Here is a 25,094-nt window from a genome sequence, read left to right as displayed (position 1 = left end):
ATCTCTAATTATCTAGATACACTTATTTAAATTTCTAGGTACACTTCTCTAACTTACTAGATACATATCTCATATGACTTTTATGTTCTAATTTTGCTTAGCCTGATTTTGAGAAGTATGAAGTAGTTACACTTAACTTTAGTAGATGCTTGTAATTATTGTAGGTTGTCCCTGCTTTTTACCAGTTGTGTAATGGACAATTTTGAGAAATCGAGCGTATATAGTTTACAAATCACGTAAATCAAGGTCACCAACCTTTTTTATTAAGGTAATCTCAGGCCAAATCGCTCATCTTTTAATAAACTTATTAGTTCAATGTGCTTAAATAAAACGCCTTGTGATGCTTGAAAGTTGAAATATGAGAGCTATGAATACAACAAACGCAAACTTGCCTGTGCAGGACATGAGAAGTTGAACAACTTTATCACGCTAACTTGTTATAGGACGATCCTACAAAAGGTTATGGGTAACGTATTAAACTCGTTACTCATTAGTAGAGCGCATTGCCCAAATAACCTCAGATCAGATCGCAAACTTCTTCAAAAGATTAATAAGCAAAAGCAGTTTATATGTTCGCCTACAATAAGTAATTTCCTACAGCAAATTTTACCCAAACTACAGACAATATTCTCCTCAACTTCATCGACAAGTCATAAATCTAGTTAAATGATGCTAAAATAAGAGTTTGACAAAGGAGAATGAAATTTCTCAAATCTATTCAGCTCCCTTCAAAGGTAAAAACTCAGCAACACAAATTTGCACTCCATTAATACCTATATTAATTATCCATGCTTCTCAGCACGTATCTTTTGAGCAATTAATTCAATCTCTTGCATCCTTTCATCAACTAGTTTATGTAGTTGCTCCTCTTGAATCTTCTCGTCTTCATCTACATTGACATGACTATCTTCATTGTCTTGAGACTTGTAAATCACAAATGATTCTCCAAAATCATTAGGGATGTCAACTACTCGCTTTTCTTTGAGGATAAAATGATTGAAAAATATACCTGAGATTAATAAAAAAACAAAGATCGTTGAGGGTGGAATTATGCAGGAATACAAGTGTCCTATTTTTTCAAGTTTCAGATAAAAAAATGCTAGATCTACACATCTTCAAACACAGATAAAGACGCCAATAGGACTGACGGATGACATCTTCAAAAACTTTATTTGATCCAGCGAGGTTATTGCGAAATTTGGAGCCGAATAATGATCTATGTCAACGTTTTCGTCGCCGGCGGAGGTGCCGAATAAAGCTAGCAATTGGTCGGGTTCGTCGGCATAGATAGCAATGGTAGAATCGTCAGGTTCCAAAAGTTCTCATAATGGCCGGAAGCTGCGACGATTGATGGTGGAGGTGATGGTGGTGGTGGAGGATAAGGACAAGGGAGAAGGGAGAAGGGAGAAGGGAGTTGGGAATTTGGGATAGTGGGTAAGGTGAAGGAAAGAGAAGGTACGGGCTGATTGTTTTTGGACAGCTTGATCTTTTAAATTTGTTTTCTGGGTAGTTCGTAAGTTCGTATGGAACTTTAGTTTGTACCTGACCCCGCCCCTATATATATATATATATATATACTTTCTTATATGATTTTCTTAAGGTCTTTCTCTCAGCTTTTTTATCTAATCTTGCCTGTGAATAATGATGTTTTTTCCCTCTTTTTCTATAAAAAGGATGTTCATTAAAATTCTTTTTATTATATTTTTTCTTTTTAGGATAGGATACATCCATACCAAACTGATTGCAAAATTCTCCTAATTGATCCTTCTCAAGAAGATTTTGTCTTTTTAATTGTTGATTTAGTTTAAGCTCATTACATAGATTTAAACCTTCTTGAATATATATATATATATATATTTCGAGAGAGAGAGAGAGAGAGAGAGAGAGAGAGAGAGAGATGAAGGATCATGTAAGTCCACCATATATCTTTAAGTCCATAAGTTCTATTAAGAGCCTTTGGATGGTGAAAATGGATGGTCAAGATCAATCCCCAAAAAGTGTGTTTAATGATTAATTTCACCATCTCTCTCCTCCCTCACTAATCTATCCTAATTAATCACTAATTTACTATATATTTGTTTTCCACTCACCCATTTTTCTCTCATCTTACACATTTCACTTCTCTCTTCTCTCAAACCCAAATAAAAAAAAACCCAAAAAATCCAAATAAATAAAAAACCCAAAATATCCAAATAAATAAAAAAAACCCAAAAAATCCAAATAAATAAAAAACCCAAAAAATCAAAAATCCAAACAAATCAAAACCCAAAAAAATACAAAACCCAAAAAACTCATTCATTCATTTCTTCTTCATTCACCACCACCCACCACTACTCCACCCGACACCCCACCGCCACCCACACCCACCGCCACCACCACCGCTGGCGCCGGTAATTTTATAAATTCGTTTTTTTTTTCCAGATTTTGCGTCTCACTATTTCCGTCACTTTTTGTTTTTTTTTTTGTTTTTTTTTTTTTTTAGATTTTGTGTTAAATTTGTTGTTTGGGTCATTTATTTTATTTGTTAATTTGTGTTATTATTTATTCTTTTCAAATCTCTTCTTGTTATACGTTTTTTTTTTAAGATTTCGGGTTTTAAATCTCGTTTTTTTTTTTGTGAGATACTTTTTTTTCATCTAAGATCTACTAAAATATTTTTCATAAAATTTGTTGTTTTAATCTTAGCTATATAAAAATTCTTATAATTTTATGATTTTAATCTTATATTTCACATTTTTATATAAAAATGATATAAAATGACTAAAGTTACACAGTTATGGGCAAAAGTTATACTGTTATGGACTAAAGTTATACAAAAATGGACTAAAGTTATACAAAAATTGACAAAAGTTATACAAATATGGACTAAAGTTATACAAATAAGGACTAAAGTTATACAAAAATTGACTAAAGTTATACAAATATGGACTAAAGTTATACAAAAATGGACTAAAGTTATAAAAAAATGGACTAAAGTTATACAAATAAGGACTAAAGTTATACAAAATGGACTAAAGTTATACAGAAAAGGACTAAAGTTATACTATTATGGATTAAAGTTACACAATTTTGGACTGAAGTTATACAAAAAATGACTAAGGTTATACTATTATGGACTAAAGTTACACAATTTTGGACTAAAGTTATACAAAAAAGAAATAAAGTTATACTATTGTCATACTGTAATTGTGCAACTTTAGTCTAAATAAAAAGGAGAAATGAGAAGAATAAGAGATTTAATATTATAAATTTATAACTTAACCCATAATGATATAACTTTTATCCTAAATATTGTAACTTTAATATTTAAAGGGTACAACTTTAGTCTATAATAGTATAACTTCAGTCATTTTTTGTATAACTTTAATCCAAATTTGTGTAACTTTAGTAAAAAATTGTATAACTTTAGTCCATAATAGTATAACTTCAGTCATTTTTTTGTATAACTTTAGTACAAATTTGTATAACTTTAGTCCAAAATTGTATAACTTGCACAGATTTGTCAATGAAGTTGCAAAGTATAATTTCACTCATTTTTTGTATAACTTTAGTCCAAATTTGTATAACTTTAGTCCAAAATTGTATAACTTTAGGAATATAAGATTTTAAACCAACACAATATAACTTTATTCATAATTAGTGCAACTTTCATCACAAGTAGTGTAACTTTAGTCATGTAGTACATAACTTTAGTCATGTACTCCAAGTTCATGTAACTTTAATGTTTGAAGTGTATAACTTTAGTCGTAAGTAGTGTAACTTTAGTAGCAATCTAACAAAAAAAACCCGTAAATCTAACAAAAAAAACCAAATATAAAAAAAAAAACAAATAACAATAACAAAAAAACCAAATAACTTTAGTCGTAAATAGTATAACTTTAAAATGGCAAGAGTATAACTTTAGTCGTAAATAGTGTCAATTTAATAAATGTTAACAAAAATTTGAAAAATAATAAATTAGAAATTAAAAACAATAAAGATAAAAAATTAAGGAAATACAATACAATAACAATAATTGAAATAAAAAACTTCAGATCTAAAAATTTAAATATCGTGTGTATAACTTTAATGCACGCAGTGTATAACTTTAATAGACAAGATGTATAACTTTAGTCCAAAAAATCAAATAACAATAACAACCAAATAACAAAAACCAAAAAACAATAACAAAACCAAATAACAATAACAACCAAATAACCAAATAACAATAACTTTAGTTCATATTTGTATAAATTTAGTCCAAAATTGTGTAACTTTAGTACAAAATCGCATAACTTTAGTCCAAAATCGTAAAACTTTAGTTCAAAATCGTATAACTTTAGTCCAAAATCGTATAACTTTAGTCCAATATATAACCGAAATAAAAAAAAACCACCAATACTAACTTTAAACCAACAATACTAGATCTGAAAAATAAAAAACCATTATCTAAAATAAAAAACCAAATAACAAAATCATGATTCATAAAAAATAAAAATTAATAATGAAAAATAAAAATTTAATTTATTACTTAAAATTAAAAAAACCGTCTTAGAACAACACCAACACACAAATACTAAAAAAAATATACAAATTGAGTTATATAAAATAGATCTATAACCAAAAAAACAAAACCAAACCAAACAAATACTAATATATGAAGGACCAAAACCAACATTTTAAATTTAAAAAAAAAAAAACAACTAAACCTAACAAATAAATGTAAATTCAAAAAAATAAAAAAAAAAATTAAAACATGAACAACAACGCAGCAAACATTCACCCAACATTTTAACAAAAAAAAAAAACCAAAACAATAAAAAAAAACCAAACAAATACCAATATATGAAATAGATCTGAAAACAATAAAAACAAAATGAGAAGAAAATGGGGTGGCAGCCGCGACAAAAAGGAGAAGGGAGGCGGCAGAAGGAGGGAGGGTGGTGGCAGCGGTGATGTGCGGTTGTGCAGGGGCAGAGGAGAGACGGCGGGAAGGAGGAGGGAATCTGAAAAAAGTAAAAAAAAAAAAACAAATCTGTAAGGAGGAAGGAGGTCGGCTTCTGGCGGTGGCGGTGACGGCAATGGGGTTGGTGGTTGTGTTGTCGTGGTGGTGCACGAAGGAGCAAAGACGAGATCTAAGAGGAGGATGGAGGTCGTCTTCTGTGGTGGTGGAAACCGAGGGTAACTGCTGTGGTGGTGGAAATGACGGTTGCGGCAGAGAAGAGGAGAGACGGTTTTGGTGATGACGGCGACGGTCTTGGCGGCAGTGGGGAGGGTAGCTGCTGTGATGGTGGAAATGACGATCGTTGTTTGGCGGCAGTGGGGAGGTCCGGCTGAAGGTTGTCGTTCCGGCTGAAGGTTGTCGGGTTTTTTTTTATTGTTTGGTTTTGTTTTATGAGAGTAAATGAGAGAAGTTAGATGTGAGATGTAGAGATGGTAGGAGTTTGTGATAATGAGAGGAGAATGAAGAGATTAATGAGGGAGATAATTAAGTTGAGGAGGTAATTAGACTAGATTAGTTTGTAGCCATTCAATGAGATGGAATCCCATCCTTTCATTCCCCTCATCCAATGGTCCATATAAGGACTTAGGGACTCATTATATATGAGGGACTTACGAGAACTCTCTCTCTCTCTCTCTCTCTCTCTCTATATATATATATATATATATATATATATATATATATATATATATATATATATATATATATATATATATATATAGTTAGATTCTTGTGAGTTTTGTTTCTTATGGTGAGTCGTGAGTTTGTACTTGAAAATCTCAGCCACTAGATTATATTAGAGATAAATGGCCAAGATCTAATCTTACTTGTCATATAAAATCACTGTCATTTACTTATTTTCTCTTTTTTCTAGTGCTACTCTTTTTTTTTTTTACTTTTTTTTTACCTCGTGTTATTATGCTTTTTTTTTACAACTTTGATTTTTTTTTTCTCTTATATTTTTCTCATTATGTTACTTTTTTTTCTTTTTCTTTTTGTACCAGATTTTTTTTTTACTTAAAATTTTTTTTACTCTATTTTTTTTTAACTCGTGTTATTATGCTATTATTGTGCTTTTTTTTTTTGCGACTCTGATTTTTTTTTTAGCACATGTTATTGTGCTGTTATTGTTATTCCGTTGTTATTGTGATGTTATTCTGCTGTCACTTTGATTTTTTTACGACTTTGATTTTTTTTCTTTTCTTACCACGTGTTATTGTGCTATTATTCTACTGTTATTCTGCTGTTATTGTGATGTTATTCCGGTGTCACTTTGATTTTTTTACTACTTTGATCTTTTTTACTACATTGATTTTTTTACTCTTTTTTTTACTATATGTTATTGTGTTGTTATTCTGGTGTTATTGTGATGTTATTTACGACTTTGATTTTTTTTTTCTTTTTTTTTTTACCACGTGTTATTGTGCTGTTATTCTACTGTTATTCTGCTGTTATTACGATGTTATTCCGATGTCACTTTGATTTTTTTACTACTTTGATTTTTTTTATTACTTCGATTTTTTACTCTTTTTTTTACTGCATGTTATTGTGCTGTTATTCTGTTGTTATTGTGATGTTATTCTGCTGTCACTTTGATTTTTTTATGACTTTGATTTTTTTTCGTTTTTTTTACCGCGTGTTATTGTGCTGTTATTCTACTGTTATTCTGCTATTATTGTGATGTTATTCCGGTGTCACTTTGATTTTTTTTTACTAATTTGATTTTTTAACTCTTTTTTTACCGCATGTTATTGTGCTGTTATTCTGGTGTTATTGTGATGTTATTCCTGCCAAATAAATGACAAAAGACACCAATTTTACTCTTTTATGAGAACACAATAACACCAAAATAACACGTGATAAAAAAAAAGTAACACTTGTTACTCCGCTGTTATTCTGCTGTTATTGTGTTGTTATTCTGCTGTTATTGTGTTGTTACTTCGGTGTTATTCTGTTGTTACTCCGGTGTTATTCTAATATTATTGTGTTGTTATTGTGCTATTACTCTAGTATTACTCTAGTACTTTTGTAGTTTGCACTTTGCACCTTAGCCCATTTTCATGTACTTCTATGACCACCACTGATTAGCAGCCACCATATTGACGTTATGTAACTGTTAAACTATTGTTTCTGTTTACGCATCTATCCGGTCAATTGTTGTCATATGCGTATAACAAATTTTTATACATGTATAAGTGGTTATTTTTCGCACCCCTACCACCTAGTAAAACTTTTTTTCCAAAGCGCATATGGTAATTTTAATATGCTTCTGAATTTTTTATGGTAGAATTTTTGTACTCCTACCACCTAGTAAAAATATTTTCCTAAGCGTATATGGTAATTTTAATATGCTTCTGAATTTTTTATGATAGAATAATGAGGCCAATAACACCAATTTTAACATCGTCGCACAAAACCGACTCCATTAGCAGCCAATATAACACTTTAGTGCATGTACAAAATACACTGAGATACACGGATCCTATTCGAGAAGTAAATAACGAAAATCTAGATTTCATCCCAACTTGATTAAGGACTAAGTGATGAATTAATTTGTACAGAAAAGTTTTAGCATTTATCTTTGTACTGTAAATTGTCTACTTCCTATGTGGTAAAGAAGAGAAATAGGTGACAGTGATACGAATTCATTTTCTTGGTCTTTTCATTGCTAATTGCTAATCTTCAGTTCAGCCAACAAAGGTATTTGTTGACTAAAACTAAAAACATTCATAATCCTTTTATTATATTATGTACTAAGTAGCAGCATCTCGACTCAATCTGCCACCACTCGCACCATCAAGCTTCAATTCTCGTGCTCATATTCAAAGCGGTTGCGATATCGAACTAAAACCACTCATACCCGCCTCATTAACACTCTCTCCACTCCTTCCATTCTCTCAAACAAATACGACACCGCCACTGCCGTCATATCCCGCCTCTATTGCAGACGAGGCCAATATCAAATTCATCGAATCAACTCCTATAAAAAATTACAAAAGAATAACGAACAACAAATACTTTAAAATTGATCCAATCAATCAAAATTATTTGCAGGACAAATAATTTGTAACAAATAGCCATCTATCAACAACGAATATCGTCGCGTTGCAAAATAGCGAATCAATTCCCCCAAATTCGTCAATCTATACCTCAATCAAGAATCCCTATTTTTTCTATCAATTCCCCCAAATCATCAAGTCCCACAAATATCTCCCCTTAAATTTAATCATCGTTTTTATGAGCGTAATCACCCTATCAACGACCTACCTGATCACAAAGTCGTCAAAATCGACAGTACATGCGACGGCGTCGTAATATCTGAGCTCGAAAATGTCGAATATTAAAAATATTGTTGAATTTGAGCTTAGAATTCAGAAAATTTCAATGAGATACCATTGCTACTGCAATTTTATGCCAAAAATTCTGAGAATTTTTTTGTTTATAAATCGTTTTTTCCACAGAAATCTGGATTTTTGTTTTGAAGGGAAATATGATGAAGATAAAATTTTTGAGGGGCTTATTTAGTTTTGATGTCAGAGGCTTGGAAAAAGGAATGTCGGCCTTTGTTTTATTTTTGTAATTCAATCTCAGTCGTTGATTCTCCTTTATCTAATGGTTGAGATTTGTGAGCACACAAACTCACAACTCACCATAAGAACCAAACTCACGAGATCCCGCCTCTCTCTCTCTCTCTCTCTCTCTCTCTCTCTCTCTCTCTCTCTCTCTCTCTCTTTCTATATATATATATATATATGTATATGTATATGTATATGTATATGTATATGTATATATATATGCCACCTACTGATGCTGCCTGGTATTGGAAGTCCATCTGCAAGGTGAAGGAAACTCTGAAATCTGGATATCAAAATAATAAATGGATCTCTGATGACAAAGGATACTCCATTAAGCATGGGTATGAATGGTTAAGGTTCAAGCAATCGGAACAGGAGTGGTATCAGCTAGTCTGGAACAATTGAAATATACCTAAGCATGCTTTGATAACATGGATCATAATGAACAAGCGACTTAACACTAAAGATAAATTGTTCAGGATTGGGTGTTATACCGATGATAGGTGCAGCATCTGTGACATTGGTTCTGAAACACAAGAACACCTTTTCTTTGAGTGCAGATACAGCAAAGAGATATTGAGCATCATCGAGCAATGGTGTGGATTCAAGATCAATGTGATGCATGGAATGACAGGAAATACTGGGCCAAAACTAAAGCACAATGCACACACCCTTATATGGACTATGTGCTACTATACCATTTGGAACCAAAGGAACAATGCTCGAATGAACCAGGTATTGTTAAGACCCAAGACAGTGGCAACACAAGTCATTGATACTATTAGAAGAAGGGTGAAAGGAAAGCTTAAAGACCCTATTACGTAGGGGGATAGAAGATGGCTGCAGAAATGGGGGGTGTAATATCCTGTTTTTGTCTGAAAGATGAGTGCTTAAAGGTTACTATTTTTTCGGCATCGATGCTGATAGGATCATACGTTGGATAGAGCAGAGTTTTATATCTGATTTATTTTATCATTTTGATGGATGCGGTGGCTTGTGACTAGTTTATTTGACTAGCACGCGACCCGCTTGTAATTAAACTTTCATGTTTTGATTATATTTCTCACATTACACCAAAATATATATATATATATATATATATATATATATATATATATATATATATATATATATATATATATATATATATATAGTCAATATTAGTCGGAATTTCTAGACGGTTTCGGTAGTAAGAACCGTGTAGTATTTCGTTTGGGCTTACGTTTCCCTTAAGCCTCTCTTTCTCTACAACACCCCTTTTTCCACCTACCCTTCTCATAACACTCCATCTTCTTCCTTTATTTTTCTGAAAAATAAACCCTTAAACCTCCAACACCATTATCAAACCTTCTTAACATTCTTATTTTCACCAGAACTCATCCATTACTCAACCAAATCCCACCATTTTTGCGCCAAATTCTTCCTCTCTTCATTCTTCATCTTTCTAAGTAAGAAAGATCTTATCTTTCCTCTATTTTGAAAATTCCATATTTTTAAGATGAGAGTTTTGTGCTAAATTTTGCTCTTATTGTGTCTTAGGTGAGGGACTTGAGGACCCGGAAGAAAACTCTTACATTATTGACGAGAAATTGGACGAGTGAAAATGCTTTCAAGGTAAAGGTGATGGGTTACTCGATATTTATGTTCAAATTTGTGTGAATTATGTAGTATTAGGCTCATATGATTGTTGAAATTGGTATCTTTCATGACTTGTGGTAATTTGGTGTTGAGTAAAGTGCTTGTATGATAATTCTCACATGTTTAATAAGTAATTTCATGTCTTGTGATATTATGGTGAAGTATAAGGTGGTATTAATGAATTTCCCACATAATTTTTTTTTGTGTAATGTGAGTATATTATATATCAAGTCAAAAAATAATTACATGAGGTTCTAGGATCAAATCCTATTACAAGCATATCAAACCAACATCATATTTTGCAGCCAAAGGAGATCGATGATCTACAACAAATACATTTCATTTTAACCCTCCTCTTAATGTCATCCTCTATACGAGCAGCAACAGCTTCAGGTCTTGCTAGTCAGGCATTGATACTGGCATTGTTTCTTTGGAACCATATGAAATAGTGGTAAGCATTGAACATGGCCACCTTAAACTTCCATTGCATAGTATTTCTATTTACTGCACTCAATCTGTCCATTGTTGGGAATGTGCCTCCAAACCAATGCAACAAACGATTTCAACTTTGACAAAGATACACACGATTAAAAACAGATGCTCCATTGTTTCAGAGTTGTCTCTCGCACAAGATACACCGATCATCTCGGCAAAACACCAAACCTGAACAATTTACTCTTCACGTTCATTCCTTCATTCATTCTCAGCCAAGTAGTCAAAGAGTGTTTAGGGATATTCCAAATATTCCACACAATATTAGTCCAGTTCAGAGAGGGGTGAGCAGGAGCAAGCCAAGCATACCCTTCTTTAATAGAGTAACCTTTAGTGCTCATGATCCATTTGTTGTCATGAAAACCATCCTTGAGCTTCTCTGTTACTTTACAGACATTTTTCCAAACCCAGGTTGCATCAGCAGGGGCACATAATTACATGAATAAATCTTGCTTTAAAGTTCATAATCAACCCCATATGTTAATTACATCTTAAAAGTGGCAATTTTTCCAAGCATCCATCATAATAGGAGAGTATAATATGGTTGTAGTTAAGATTGATAAGCCTTGAAAACTTTGGATGAGTGTTTGTTCGAAATCTCGTGTATAGTGTGTCCCTGCCGGTGAGCCGGCAGCCGGCTTCCCAACCGGCACCGACACTTTGCATTTTTGAGTTGGAAAATCTTGAAAATTAGCTTCAGTGTGCCTCTGCCGGTGGACCGGCATCCGGCCTCCCAACCGGCAGAGAGCCCCATATGCCTTATTGCGAATTTTGTAAAGTAAGATGTGTCCCCTGCCGGTTGGGCCGGTGGGCCGGCAGCCGGCCTCCCAACCGGCAACGAGCCCCTAAGTTTCTTGTGTCATTTCATAACAAGGAGAATCCCGTGCCGGTGGGCCAGCAGCCAGTGACCCAACCGGCAGGGAACACACTGAGTGACTTTGACTATGTTTGACCTTGGCATGTATCCCCTGCCGGTGACGCAACCGGCAGGGAAGACACTGTGTCCTTTTGAATGTATTTTAACCTTGGCTTGTATCCCCAGCCGGTGGGCCGGCAGCCGGTGCCCACGCCGGCTGGGAGCATCTGATATTTGATTTGCTCTTGTACTTATATATGCTTCACATGAATTGTTTACGTTATGTTTGTGCAATCATTTTTACTCTTATTTGTGACCCAAGTGCGACGTTTTACATTGTGTGGCGACTTGACATTCCTTATTTAACCCTTTCGGACCTTTGGTTACGGTATGTGTGCCATGTTTCCTGATTGGGTTATCCTTCTGCCTTTCTTCGGACCTTTGGTGACGGCTATGTGTGCTATGTTTCCGATTCAAGGTTACTCGACCTTTGGTTACGGCTATGTGTGCCATGTTTCGAGTCTTGGATGCGATTGGTATATCGTTTGTCGAATTGGGTGACGTCCATCCTGAGAGTCTGGATCCAGGTTTAGACTAGGATCGTATTATTATCGTCGTCCTACCAAGAGGTTGGAGTCTAGGTTGTTGTCTTGTGAGTTCATGCTAAGTATATGTCTTACACTTGTTTAGTTGAGTCAATACGAAAGTGGTTGACTTAGTTATTCTACTCCCTTGAATGCATATTTAATATAATGTATCATGCCTATCTCATTATGAATGTATTATGCCTACCTCATTATGATTATCATTTATATCCCCTTGTTCATTATTATTCAAGTATGATGTATGATCAATATGTTTAATTAAGTTCTTGTTTACTTGTATTTTGACATATTGTGGCTGGGAGAACCCTGAGTTACTCCCCACTGACTGTGGCTTTCATATTTATATGAGTGACAGGTTCGTGATGAAGCTTAAGTGGGGGAGACCGTGTGAGCTAGCGAGTTCTTACCCTGGACCTTATTTTATTATCTATTAGACACACCCTTTTCATTTGTGCGTATTCGTGGGATATCTTTTCCCCAACACGTTTCTTGGTTTGAAAAACTTAAATTTACACCTATCGTACTTTCTTTTATTTATGTTAAGTGGATCCCGCGCTTTAGACTTAAAAAGTTTTTGAAAACTCGTATTTTCCGCCGTTTTATTTAATAACGTTATGTGGTTTTAGCCCAGGGATTCACAGTTGGTATGAGAGCCTATGTAGATCCGGAAGTAATGTGCAAATAAAATAAATCTAAAGTATTCTAAGAGTTTTTAATGTAAATGAGGCGTAAAACAATAATAGGGCTGTAGATACCTCATTTCTACACCTTCCGCCAACCACCCAGTGATAGCTCAAACACTCAAGTCAACCCCTTGGTCGTCAACCATTCACCGATACAGTCGTTTTGACAGTAATTAGATTTCATTTGGAATCCGGGTCAAAAAACCGCTTCATTTTCTAAAAACCGTTTAAATGCCGAGTCGGAATATTCCGAAATGTTCTAGAATTCTCTGGATATTTATTCCTAAAATTAAAATTAATATTTTAAGTAAATATCTTCCGTATATTGTGTTTTATGGAATAAGGAAGTGTAAATCTAACGAAATTCCATAATAAAACGCGGAAATCTTTCTTGCTGAGGAGGAAACCTCTGGGGAAATGACGCAGCAGGTGCTGCGCCTCTTCGAAGGATCGCAGTTGCTGATGCGCCTCATCTCCAGCCCTTTTTTCCCGTTTTCCAGAATATTTCCGTGATTTGTTTCCAAATCCATGTCATTCCTAAACTCTTCCATATGTTTAGTATAAATAGAGGCCTTCGGCCTCCATATTTGGCACGCGAGCGTTCCGCCCCTTCTTTCTCTCCCTTTGCATTCTAGACTACGCTATTGCTTTCGACACCAACATGCTTGATCAATCGACCACGTAAGCTCAGATCATTCTGAGTCTTAGTCACGTTGCATAGACCGACCAATTTGACCAACTCTACCTTTAATCAACCTAATCAATCTACTAAATCCTCTAACGAGGGCACTGTCCACGCATATTCGAGTCGAGCAATCACTAAAACGATAACTTTAGTCAATCTTGTTTCATCAAACATGTAAGTCTGAGGGTGTAAATCCCATTTTATTATTGTACTTTTATTTTATATCAATTAATGCAGATCTATATCAAAAGCACATTCGAAAACTGATTTAAAATCCATCTTTTAAAACCATTTTTATAAAACAGCAGAGGTCAGACATCGAGAAGAAATGCAGCGGCAGCTACGCCTCTTCGAAGGATCACAGCTTTGTTGCGCCTCTTCCAAAGGCTGCTTGCTACTCCTGCTCTTCTTCTTCTTCCTCGACTTCCTGCATATTTCTTTTTCTTATTTCTTTCTTTATTATTTGTTCTCTTTGTTGTTTCAGTATATAAATCGTGTTTTTAACAAATCTTTTTCATTACAATGCTTAATTTGTCCTTAATCCTGAGTAATTCAATACTTGCGGGTTTTCGCCGTTTTAATTCAAATCGATTCTTCGGGTTCCGAATTGTTCATGTCGAGGTTCTGGAATCCTAACTTGATACATAAGTTTTTTTTCGAGTCTTATTTGTCTAATTCCATCTTAATTTAACCTCAAGTTTCTCCCTTTCGTATTTCCGACACGAGTTAATCATAATCATGTAAACCGCTGTAATTTCTCATTTTTAATTCGTTTTATGGCTTGCTCAGATACATATAATCGGTTAAAACACTTCAGTTCGAGTCTAATATCGATAAATTCATCCTAAATCTACCAACGAACGATCACGGTGTTGCAGTTCTGACTTCACAGCCAGAACCCAACTCTAGAATAGACGCAGGAAGTGTTGCGCCTCTTCCGGAGGACGCAGCAGATGTTGCGCCTGTTCTGGGTTGGTTTCTGTCCCTGAACTCTTTCTCGCTTTGACGTAGCTCCTAATTACGGTTTAAATCAACTATTATTCGTATTATCACCTCTAATCTGACATATTTTCATATTTTAATTCCAATTTTATTTTCTTCTTTGAAATCCCGTATTCAAGCGTGCTTTTGACGTAGGTCAAATAAACCTTGTAATTCTTGTAATTTAATTATTGTAATTCATTTATTATTATGTATGATTTAATTATATGGCATTCTCATGTATTGAATCTAACTTCCAACTCCGACCCCAAATTGTTTGCTAAAACACGTGTTAACCGACATAGTCTAATTTCACATGCTAGGATTAATCTATGTTTGTTGCATTGCATGCATTATATCAACGACATATCAAATTTGAACAATTTCCCTAATCATAAGTAGAGGCCGCTATCGAGCCAGGCGGGATTAGGTGTTCGTATTAAAGAACTTCCTAATACGTACCCTCACCCCTTACTCCAGTTATCTCTGGACATCCATGTCCATTGGCATCTCGAGAGTCATTCTAGACATGGAATGCTATAGGTAACGAATTTCTTAGTGTTCATGTCATTACTTTGTGTCTTGACATGGCACGAGGTATTCAAACAATTTCCAATTTTTCCACAATAAATTGGTGGCGACTCCATAAATTCAGGCTTATTCAACCTTTCACCGGTTTCAATACCTCACCAATCGGTAACGGCCCATGACGTGCTTTGGCAAACCAAGGTTCCGTGGGAGAAGTGTCGCCGCCTCGAAAACAACGCGCGGATGCGCGTGGCGCGGGTGGCCCATGTCCATAGTTTGGCGACTCCACAGGGGATGATACACTTACGTGTTACCCAGGGTGAAACTTGAACAAGGTTAGGGAATAGTTTATACGAGACAGTTGTCGATTTTCATTACTCGACCTTCGTAGGTCGTTTTATTTGGTCTTGTTAGGCCCTAAACCAACCCATTCGACCAATCGTCCCGTCCGGACGGTCCAAATTCCTATCTGGGCCTAAAGATGGATAACAATTGACATCAACCATACCACGATGCTTACTCATGTTTGTATCAAGAGCTTTCACTACTCGAGCAAATGGACTAGGAACTGACCTTACTCATGTTTGGCACGGACCTCTCTACAGACCAGGGTTTGATAGCCTGGTATGGCAACCCACCCTTCAAACCAAACCCTTTTAAATGCACTCAGCATACTGTTATAATGCATGTTTGTGTGTGTACACTGTGTGTGTTTTCCGAATCAATCACGTGTCTAAATTCCTCATTTATAAACAAAATAATGTCAAAATTATTGTGTAAATAAGATTCATTTCCAAACCTTTCAAATGTCTCATTTGTAAACTAAATAATGCCGTTTTTCCGATTCAAATTAGAATTCCATTTTGTAAATTAAATATTGCCCAATCCATTTCCAATTTTCCATAAATAAAAATCCTTTGTAAATTCTCAAAATAAAATAAAAAAAAAAACATAAAAGTCCAAAAAAAAAACCAAAAAACCTTTTAAACCCAAATATTTTCAAACCATGTAAATGTAAATATGTAAATTCAATTGGGCTAAGTTAGAGTTAAAATTCAAACCAACTATGTCCTAATCGGAACTCTGTCGAGTCATAAACCCGTCTTCCTTTACATTTTTGGGTCTTTTCAAATTCAAGTCAAGTCCTAAGGCGTCACGACGTCATTTTGGACCCCATACCCCATTTCAGTTAGGATCTAAATATTTTCGACACCTCGTGTCACACGTGCCCGAGTCGTACACGAAAGACTTAATGGGGCTCACCTTTCAAATCCATTTTCTTTCAAGGCCGTGTTTTAAAAATCTTCCAAATGACACGTCCGTAGGCTCAACACACGAGTCTCAATGGGCCTCACATTTGAGTTTAAACTGCAGCCTGCATTTTATATAGTCTTTTTAAGTCTTATCTGCACGCATTTTTATGCGATTCCCGTAGTTTTAGGCTACGAAATGCCCCGAATAGTCTACTTTGGTACGTTTGGCTTTAATTGCAGGAAAGGACCCGGAAGGGGCAGAATTGAGCCTTTTACAATCCCTTTAGCGTGCATATAGGAGATGAGTAGATTTGGAGCGGAAATACTTTTTCCTTGGGATGCGTGAAGACATCTTGGAAGCTAAATCAACGTCTTATGGACTGACTCAGTGGTAGATTCCTCGATCAAGAGATTTTATGGTTTACTTGCTCGATCGAGACCTTTTAGATGGTGAACAGTCCTCGATCGAACTTCTGCTATGTTTGATCGAGTACTGGCTTTTTGGTGTTCCTCGATCGAGTAGTTTTTATACTCGATCGAGAGGTTTTTGATGGAAGTTGTTCGATCGATCAAAGTGCTCGATCGATCAGTCTGTGACTTGACGCGAGATTTTTTTGCGTAAACTTATTAACTTTTTATTTAAGTTATCGCATTAGGTTAATAAATATCTCCCCTATATAAAGGAGAGACTTAATTAGGTTTAGGTATCTCTAAATCTATTCATTAATCATTTTAATCAGTCTTTAGTTTTTAGACTCTTGTTCGACGTTTGCCGCGCTATTTCTTGGATCTTCAATTGTGTAATTCCTTTCTCTCTTTAATTCATAGTATTATTTCCTTTTGCAAACATTTAATTCTCTTGTCTGTTATTTCATCTTCATACCATGTTTAGTATAGTTTTATCTATTGTTGTTTGTTTTATTGTCATTATGAGTAGCTAAATTCCTTTGTGCTAGGACATAGGGGAGCCATGGTAATTAGAGAGATTAAGATTAGGTGATTAGGCTAGGCTGAATTAGGTTTGTGTTGTTAATCAACGCGTTTAACAGCAATTAGCTGCTTGAGTCGACGCATTTAGCTAGTTGATTTGGTACACCTTGACCTAGATCGGAAGATTTGAAGGGGTAAGACCTGCAGTGAACATTAGGACACTCTAATGAGGGCGGAAGCTAAGTTAGTAATATTTTAGGGCAAATAGCTGACCGGAAAGACCTTTTCACTACCCTGCAAACCAAGTTTATGCCAACCTTTAACCCTAGATTGGATCCCTAAAAAACTATGGTGAACCGACAATCCTAGCATTTCTCTCTCTTATTTGATCACATCTTACTTTTACAGCGATTTTAGTTTATCTATTGCTTTTACTTTTTATTTTAGTTTAGTACTTCAAACAAACAAACAACCCAGTGACATCGACAGACCGATGATGCGTGTCTTAAATATGATGTTTTACACCCCATTTTACACGCATTTCAGAGCTCATTTATGTAGTTTATGCTACTATTCTCCCTATTTCCGTCCACTTTCGTATTTTTGTACATTATTGCAAAAATGTGAAGAATTCAGCGGAAATCAAGCTAAAACCATCCCCGAGTACCTTGCATAGCATTTGACATGAAGTAGAGACTCGAGAAATGAACTTGGTGTGCATATCGAGGCCCGAAAGACAAATCCACGAGAATTTAGAAGCGGATTATCAGCTAAAGCAGCCGATCGACTGCTACCTATGGTCGATCGACCATACCACGACTTCCAGGAACTAATGTTCACCATAGACCAGTCGATCGACCGGCTTCAGTGGTCGATCGACCACACCGCTACTTTGACGTGAATTAATAGAATGAGGAATAGCAAGCCCATAGTAGTTAGGTTTTGGAAATAAGAACTACGTTGTATTCTATATAACGTATGCTAGGTTTTGAGAACAGGGGGCAAGTTTTTATGAAGCTTTGATTTAGTTTTAGTTCTATTTTCATAATTAGGGTTCGAGATTATTGTTCTTCCATTAATAAAATTCCTTTCGCTTTCGGTTCTGGATCTCTCTCTACAATTCCTTTTCGGTATTCTTCTGTTAAGTTTCGTGTTTATTTCATTGGTAGTATAGGAATTGCTAGAATAGTCTCCCGAAAGACAAATTTATCGTTTATTGTTAATTGTTTAATTCGTCGTTTTAATCATGAATTCTTCTGCTTTATTAGTTAATTTTATTGTTGTTCTTATCATAGCCATGAGTAGCTAAATACCTCGTGCTAGGATGTAGGGGATCTGTAGAATTAGGCGGCAGTAGAATAGTACGACTTGAGTCGCGCTACGGTCGATCGACCGCACACCCTGGTCGATCGACTGGCCACGTGAGGTTTTGCTTCGTTTTAATTGCTTTAAATTCTATTTTTGACGAATCGAGTGCACGCGACTAGTTGAATGCTTAGTAATTGACTGACCCATTAGATCGAAAGATAGGGAAGGTTGTTAAACTACCAATTAAAATGACTAAACTATGCTAAGATCGAAAGATAGGTAAATTTTAGGTTATTAGTCACTTTTCAGGACGAGAGTCAGTACTAGTGATATTAGGGACCCGTAGTGAGATCGAAAGACGCTACTTGTTGAGAGTGGACCGAGAGGACCTCTTATTTTCCCGCCTTATGTGTTTATTTCAGACCTACTTAGTATCTTTCACTGAAACTACGATGAACCGACCATCTTAGTACCCTTTTTATATTTGATTTTATACATTTCTTTAGTTTATTGCTCATTAGTTATAGACCAATTCAAAACAACCCCCACATAATCATTACCCTAGACTGAAATTAGACAACTAATAATTACATCTGCCTCTCTGTGGTTCGACCCTGCTACCGCTATCTATAGTTGTAGTTAGGAATTATAAATTTATCTTTGGTGCACAACGACGGGCATCAACCGAGTTAGTCAAGTAGACTACAAGCAGCTTCCCTGTGGAATACGATACCCGACTTACCTCTGCTACATTAGTTAGAGCCAGTTAGGTTTATTTTTGATAGGGTTGCGACAGCCGTGTCAGTCTTCTTAACACCTATAAGCACACCCCGGGTATCTACACTTATACTCGAGTCTAGAATCAACACGTGTCATCAATCCCGTTAATAAGGTCAACCATCTAAATATCACTCCGTCAAAGTCTGCACTCGAGTCTAAGGTCAAAGTCAAACACCGTGAGTCCAAACACGAGAAGACACTCACGACATTTCATGAACTCACAAGTCAAGAATCTAGTTATCTCGTCTCTCCCTCATATATTTTCCTTCATATATCCTTTGTTTATATCCTTAGTTTGCGTGATCCCATGCCAAATCAAGTTGTAACGCGAGTCATTTTCTTCTCGGTAGGAATTCTGTAATTTCCAATAAAAATGTTCAAGAACGTTTATCTGTCGTCGTCGTCGAAGGACTAAGTTCCGCAGTCATTAAGCTTCAGGCCACCGTTGAATACTTGAGCACTCATGTCATCAATATGGAAAACAAGATAGACATGATGAAACCTTTACCATATTCTTGTACCCTAAGGCCTGGTCATAGCTTCAACACAACTCACCCATCTAAGAAGGCCAGTGAAGACAAGGGAGTCAACCTTTTGGAAACTCCACCCAGAAGGCCGGGACGAGCACATAGGGAATTCATTGACCTTGGAACCACATATGAAGCAGCTCTACAAAGGCTGATTTCCCAGGGAAAACTTCATCCAATTGGTCCAACCCCAGACCCTGAAAAGATATTGCCTAGGTATAAGGGCAATTCATATTGTCAGTACCACCGAGGTAGGGGCACGATACGGAGGAATGCTTTTGTCTAAAGCATATTATTCAGGATATGATCGAGGATGGCAAGCTTCATGTGCCACCTTCCGTCAAGCAATCCAAGAAGATCGACCCTCTTGGGTCTAATATCAGTAAACATGACGAAGAATCATCCCTATACTGTTCTCATCTCCTCGATCCTCGTGATCCAAAGTGGAATGCTCATGCTTTCCATTGCTTTCAATGATAAATTTTCCAAGATAGAGGGAGCCATTGATAACCTAAACTCTCGGCTTTCCAACATGGAGAACCAGTTTGCTAAAATGGGTAAGAAACTTGAGGCCCAACCTCTCAAGATGAAAAGAGTCCAGACAAACCCTCAACCTCACAGTCCTAAGGGGAAAGCAACAAGTGAGCAATCTATTCCTAGTTCTTCACATCCAATAATCCAAATCAACAAAGGCAACCTCATGGAGCCTTCGTCAAAGAAACCTAACAACTCTCTAAGGTCATTCACAAAGGCTTCCGACAAGAAGAATAATCCTCCCAGGAAACTTACCGACATTGGTAATACATAAACCGATGCCCTTTAGAGACTCCTGGAACGACGAATGTTGAAGCCTATCTGTCTTACACCAGATCCAAAAAAGAGGTCTAGATTCTGGGATATTAATACCCATTGCCAGTATCACCGGGGCAAAGGACACAATACTGAGATGTGTTATAAGCTCAAGCATGCAATCCAGGATATGATTGAAAGTGGGAAATAGTCCCTCTCAACCTTTAACCCACAATGCAGTTTAGGCAATCCTCATGGATATACCACTTATCAGGAAACTCTTCTTGACTGTTATCCTTCCAGTATTCCCAATGATGAGGACGAAGTGCTCAAATGGATAAATGCTCAGAGTCAGATACCGAAGCCAGTTACCAGAAGAATAAACGTTCAAGCACGGGTCGATGATTAGGAGTCTATATTTGGGATCGAATCAAAGTCTGCTTCCGAGTCTTAGGCTTTCTATCCAAGAATTATTCTAGTATCTTTCTTTGTGTCCATTTCCATTCCTAGTGACAACCTGGGGGCTGTCCCACGAGTCACATGTCTTCTCGAGTTTATGCTAAATACATTGATTTACTCATTTCAATAAAAGTACACTTTTCAATCCACTTATTCTCCTTCTCTTTTCGCTTACCCTTTTCCTGTGACAACAAGAATTGATTTGAGACATTTTAAAACAAATAACATATGCCAAGTCAATGTGAGTTCACTTAAACGATGGTTCATTCTAAGTTGTAGAGGACCTGAAACTCTGTGCTAATCCCTTACCTATTCCATGTCTGGCAACAGAAACCTCCCCATACCCCAGTTTAGGACGAGCCTATCTCAAGAGATTCTAGAACAAATCCAAACCATCTCCCTTGTTAACGATCCATGATGGAAGGCAAGCCTATTCCCCACAATAAAAACCCATGTTGCTAAAGACACCCCGTTTCACACCAAAGGTGCTAGTCGGACTCAAATCCATGATAACAAGCAGATCCAAGATGATACGAGCCATGATCAAAGACAAAGGCTCAATCAAGAGAAACTAGTGTCAATATCCAAGGACGCGGTTATGCCCATAATCCAAGACAAAAGAGTCAAAAGTTATCTTCAAAAACCTGAATCAAGAATCTGAGCAAAAAGCCGAGATATATTCTAGACCAAGAATCTGAGTCTGAATCAAGAACGAATATGAAATCAAATGCTGAACGAAATTATGCTGAAGTCTATATAGAATCAAGGACATCATGAATATGGTCAGCTAGCACCCTCACTTAGCCTTTCACACATCACACACCCTAAGTCCTTCTCGAGACCGTTACAGGGAGATAGTTAGGAATTTTGAGGATCCTCTCAAGCTTGTCGAGTATACCCATCCTTTATAGCCAAAACATGGAAACTTGAACCCATGTCATTTTAACCTACCTTTATGTGCTCAGGCTACATCAAGCCTGAGACTCCATTTCCAAGCCATATTACAAGTCATAATCCCATAAAGCCTTAACTCCACAAAATCAAGCTCCAGATATTTGTTCATCAAAGCCTATTATTTCCAAGTTCTACATTCCAAATATCCAATCCAATTTCACCTTGACCCAAGCACAGAGTTTTCAAATACTTTGCTACCTAGAACGGGACATACCCATATAATTCTTAGGGTCCACTTTTAGGTGCGCTCACACGACAAGGAAATTTTTATAAACTTAATTATACCTCTTTGGTCTATGATTAGAGGGAGTTATCTCAAATCAATTCTTCAAGTCACCAGAGGAATATACCATTGTGACCCATACATTTTATGGCCCTGATCAACAACATAGCTTAGACACACACTCAGAACTACGATCTAGTTTGATTTCACTCCACGTGAATACGTAGGTAGTCCTCAAGGACACAACCATCCCAATTATAAACTTTCAACCTCAAGGACATAACCATCCCAACCATCAACTCTCAACCTCAATTATCAACCATCCCAATTATAAACTTTCAACCTCAAGGACACAACCATCCCAATTATAAACTTTCAACCTCAAGTATCAACCACCTCAACCCTCAACTTTCAACCTCAATTATAAAACACCTCAACCATCAACTTTCAAACCTCAATTCCAACCTTCCAACCATAATTTCCATTTCTACCTCTTTAGTGGGGGCTCCTTTTTGTCACCCAGTCTCCTTTTTACCAAATTCCAGAGTCATTTTCTCATCCTAGAGGCTTCTCTTCCGAGATGCCACCCTGCCTTTATTCCTCTCTTATTTTAAGTCGAGCTAGTACTCGGTTTAGACGATGACAAGGTCTTAGATCAATTCTCCAAGTTATCGTGCCTCAAGAGGGGTCTCGTTACAACAAACAATGGCAAAAGACATCCAAGTAGACAACTGATCCATGGCTCATGCCTTGCCTTTATATGTCGTCATCATTCTTGCAATTCTTCTACCTTTGGAACTGATACGCGTTGTCACCCATACCTGGCTAGGGGTTGCGCATACTTAAGCAACGTCTGTTAAATTCATCCCTGTGTCACGTCAAATCTAAGTTAGTCTATCGTCTTGCGTCCTAGTGAGTCGATGTCGTGTCAAGTCATGCGTCTAAAGCTCATTTGAATATGCATAACGCATTACAAATTTCATGAAGAAAAGAGCTTTCAAAATTTGTGTGTTTCCTCATGTGCTATGTGTTATTTACCTATTAGATTGTGTTCTTGTATGGCTACTAACCATGCAGGTGTATATAAGAAGCATAGCTCGCTCCAACTGGAGGCTTCGCCCAAGTCTGCATGCTCCCTGTGGGTAAATATCCGTATAATACCCTTTAAATTTAGGACTATAACGTAAATTTAACATGCGAATATCGTCATAAAACATAAATACAATAGAGAAACGACAAGGAGTAAGAATCAACCTCGGGTCCTTTGATGCACGGCGTAAAGAACAGAAATCAACAGAGATTCCCTCCTAATTGTTGCACCCAAGACCGTCCGAGATATGCCCTTGTGCTAGAACGTGTTCTCCGATTGCCTTGCAATATTGGGAGAACTTGATGTGAGTTTTTCTCGAGATGTGAGATCTCGGTTTCAGAGAAAGCTTAATCTCCAAAACCCTAATTTTTCACTAATGAATGATTTGGTCAGAAGGGAGGAGAAGCTCTCCCTTTTGATCTCCTAATCTCGGCCAAACCGAGTCCATGGGGAGGAAATGGGCTTTTCCATTTCCTCTTCATTTTAACTCGTAGTCCGTACCCAAATGACTAAATGTATATGACGCGGTTTTTATAAATCGTCATCGGTTATCGGCTATTAAAACATCAACTAATAACACGGGTTAGTTGAAGTATTAATACATGTCCGACAAAAACGATATTGTATAATTATATTCAATATACATTTAATTAAATATAAAACGCTTATATTTAATTTTACGAATTAACTGGTTAATTCGCTTTAGCCCATAATATTTAATCCGTATTAAATATAATATCTCAACATCATATTTTGACTAATTACTAGTCAAATAACTTGGACTAATTGGTTAGTCAAAATTGGCATCTACATGACAGTATTTTCATACCGTCACATCTCTCAAACGTATCCTATAGGTGTGACTTTTAGGGACCAGTTGATCACCGCCATCTGTATGACAATAACGTCAAACTTATCTAGCAAGCCAACCGTTATTGATAAACGTGGATCAACTGATAATAATACCAAAAGTATGCCCTTTGATCCTTTTAGAGATTTATAAGTCCTTGCACTAACTGTTAAGGACACCAACCCCAACAAGCTCCCACTTGTCCGTACAAGTGTATGTGCAATGACGTTATCCGCACTAACTGGAGGACACAAGCTCCAACAAACTCCCACTTGTCCGTACAAGTGTATGTGCGATAACCGATTCTCATATTCATTTAAAATTTCTCCCACTCAATGTAAAACAATTTGCGGATCCGGATCCACAAAGGTCGTATTTTACAATCGATCCGTATCTAGAGTGGTTTCCCCGACTAGAGAGTAACTTAACCGATAAAACGAATCCGTATCCGAGCATGGCCATGCATTTCGATTCTGACTCCTCGAGTGGCCCTGAGAAATATCGAGTACCCGATAAAGGCTGAATATTTCCTTCAACTCGACTCCTTCCGATCTAAGCAAAGCATGAAATGACCCGAGAAAAAATCTACTTGGCCCCCTGTTACGGATGACCGTGAGAAAGAAACCAAAGTCACCCAAAATCTGCCTTAGTCTCAAGAGACAGTCGATAGTCAAAAGAATCGACTCTTAGGATCACCATGGATGTCCTATCCACGACCGGGCACCGAATGTTATAAAACATTTAGGACTCCACGTCGATGTCACAATAGTGTCCTACGAAATATCCGTATAAATCGCCTCTGTGATTGGTCAGTCAACCGGTTGACTTATGGCTCGTTGAACCCACCATCAACCAACGTCACAAAATAATTGCCAGAGTTATCAGCTCATGTGGGCAATTAAGGACT

The 25,094-nt window shown here is 36.5% G+C and overlaps 1 long non-coding RNA gene across 1 annotated transcript; it reads right to left on the bottom strand.

Moving 5' to 3' along the window:
* Positions 1 to 442: 442 nt before the first annotated feature.
* LOC141599983 (uncharacterized) lies at positions 443 to 1,564 on the bottom strand. Its single transcript, XR_012524078.1, has 2 exons — positions 1,010 to 1,564; positions 443 to 923 (listed from the first exon to the last, which is right to left on the bottom strand). It is a non-coding gene; the product is annotated as an uncharacterized LOC141599983 (long non-coding RNA).
* Positions 1,565 to 25,094: the final 23,530 nt, after the last annotated feature.

This window comes from Silene latifolia, chromosome 9 (assembly GCF_048544455.1).
Source record: "Silene latifolia isolate original U9 population chromosome 9, ASM4854445v1, whole genome shotgun sequence".
Classification (NCBI taxonomy): Eukaryota; Viridiplantae; Streptophyta; class Magnoliopsida; order Caryophyllales; family Caryophyllaceae; genus Silene; species Silene latifolia.
The sequence above is the reverse complement of the archived record's forward strand: the minus strand, read 5'-3'. Positions and strand labels throughout refer to the sequence as shown.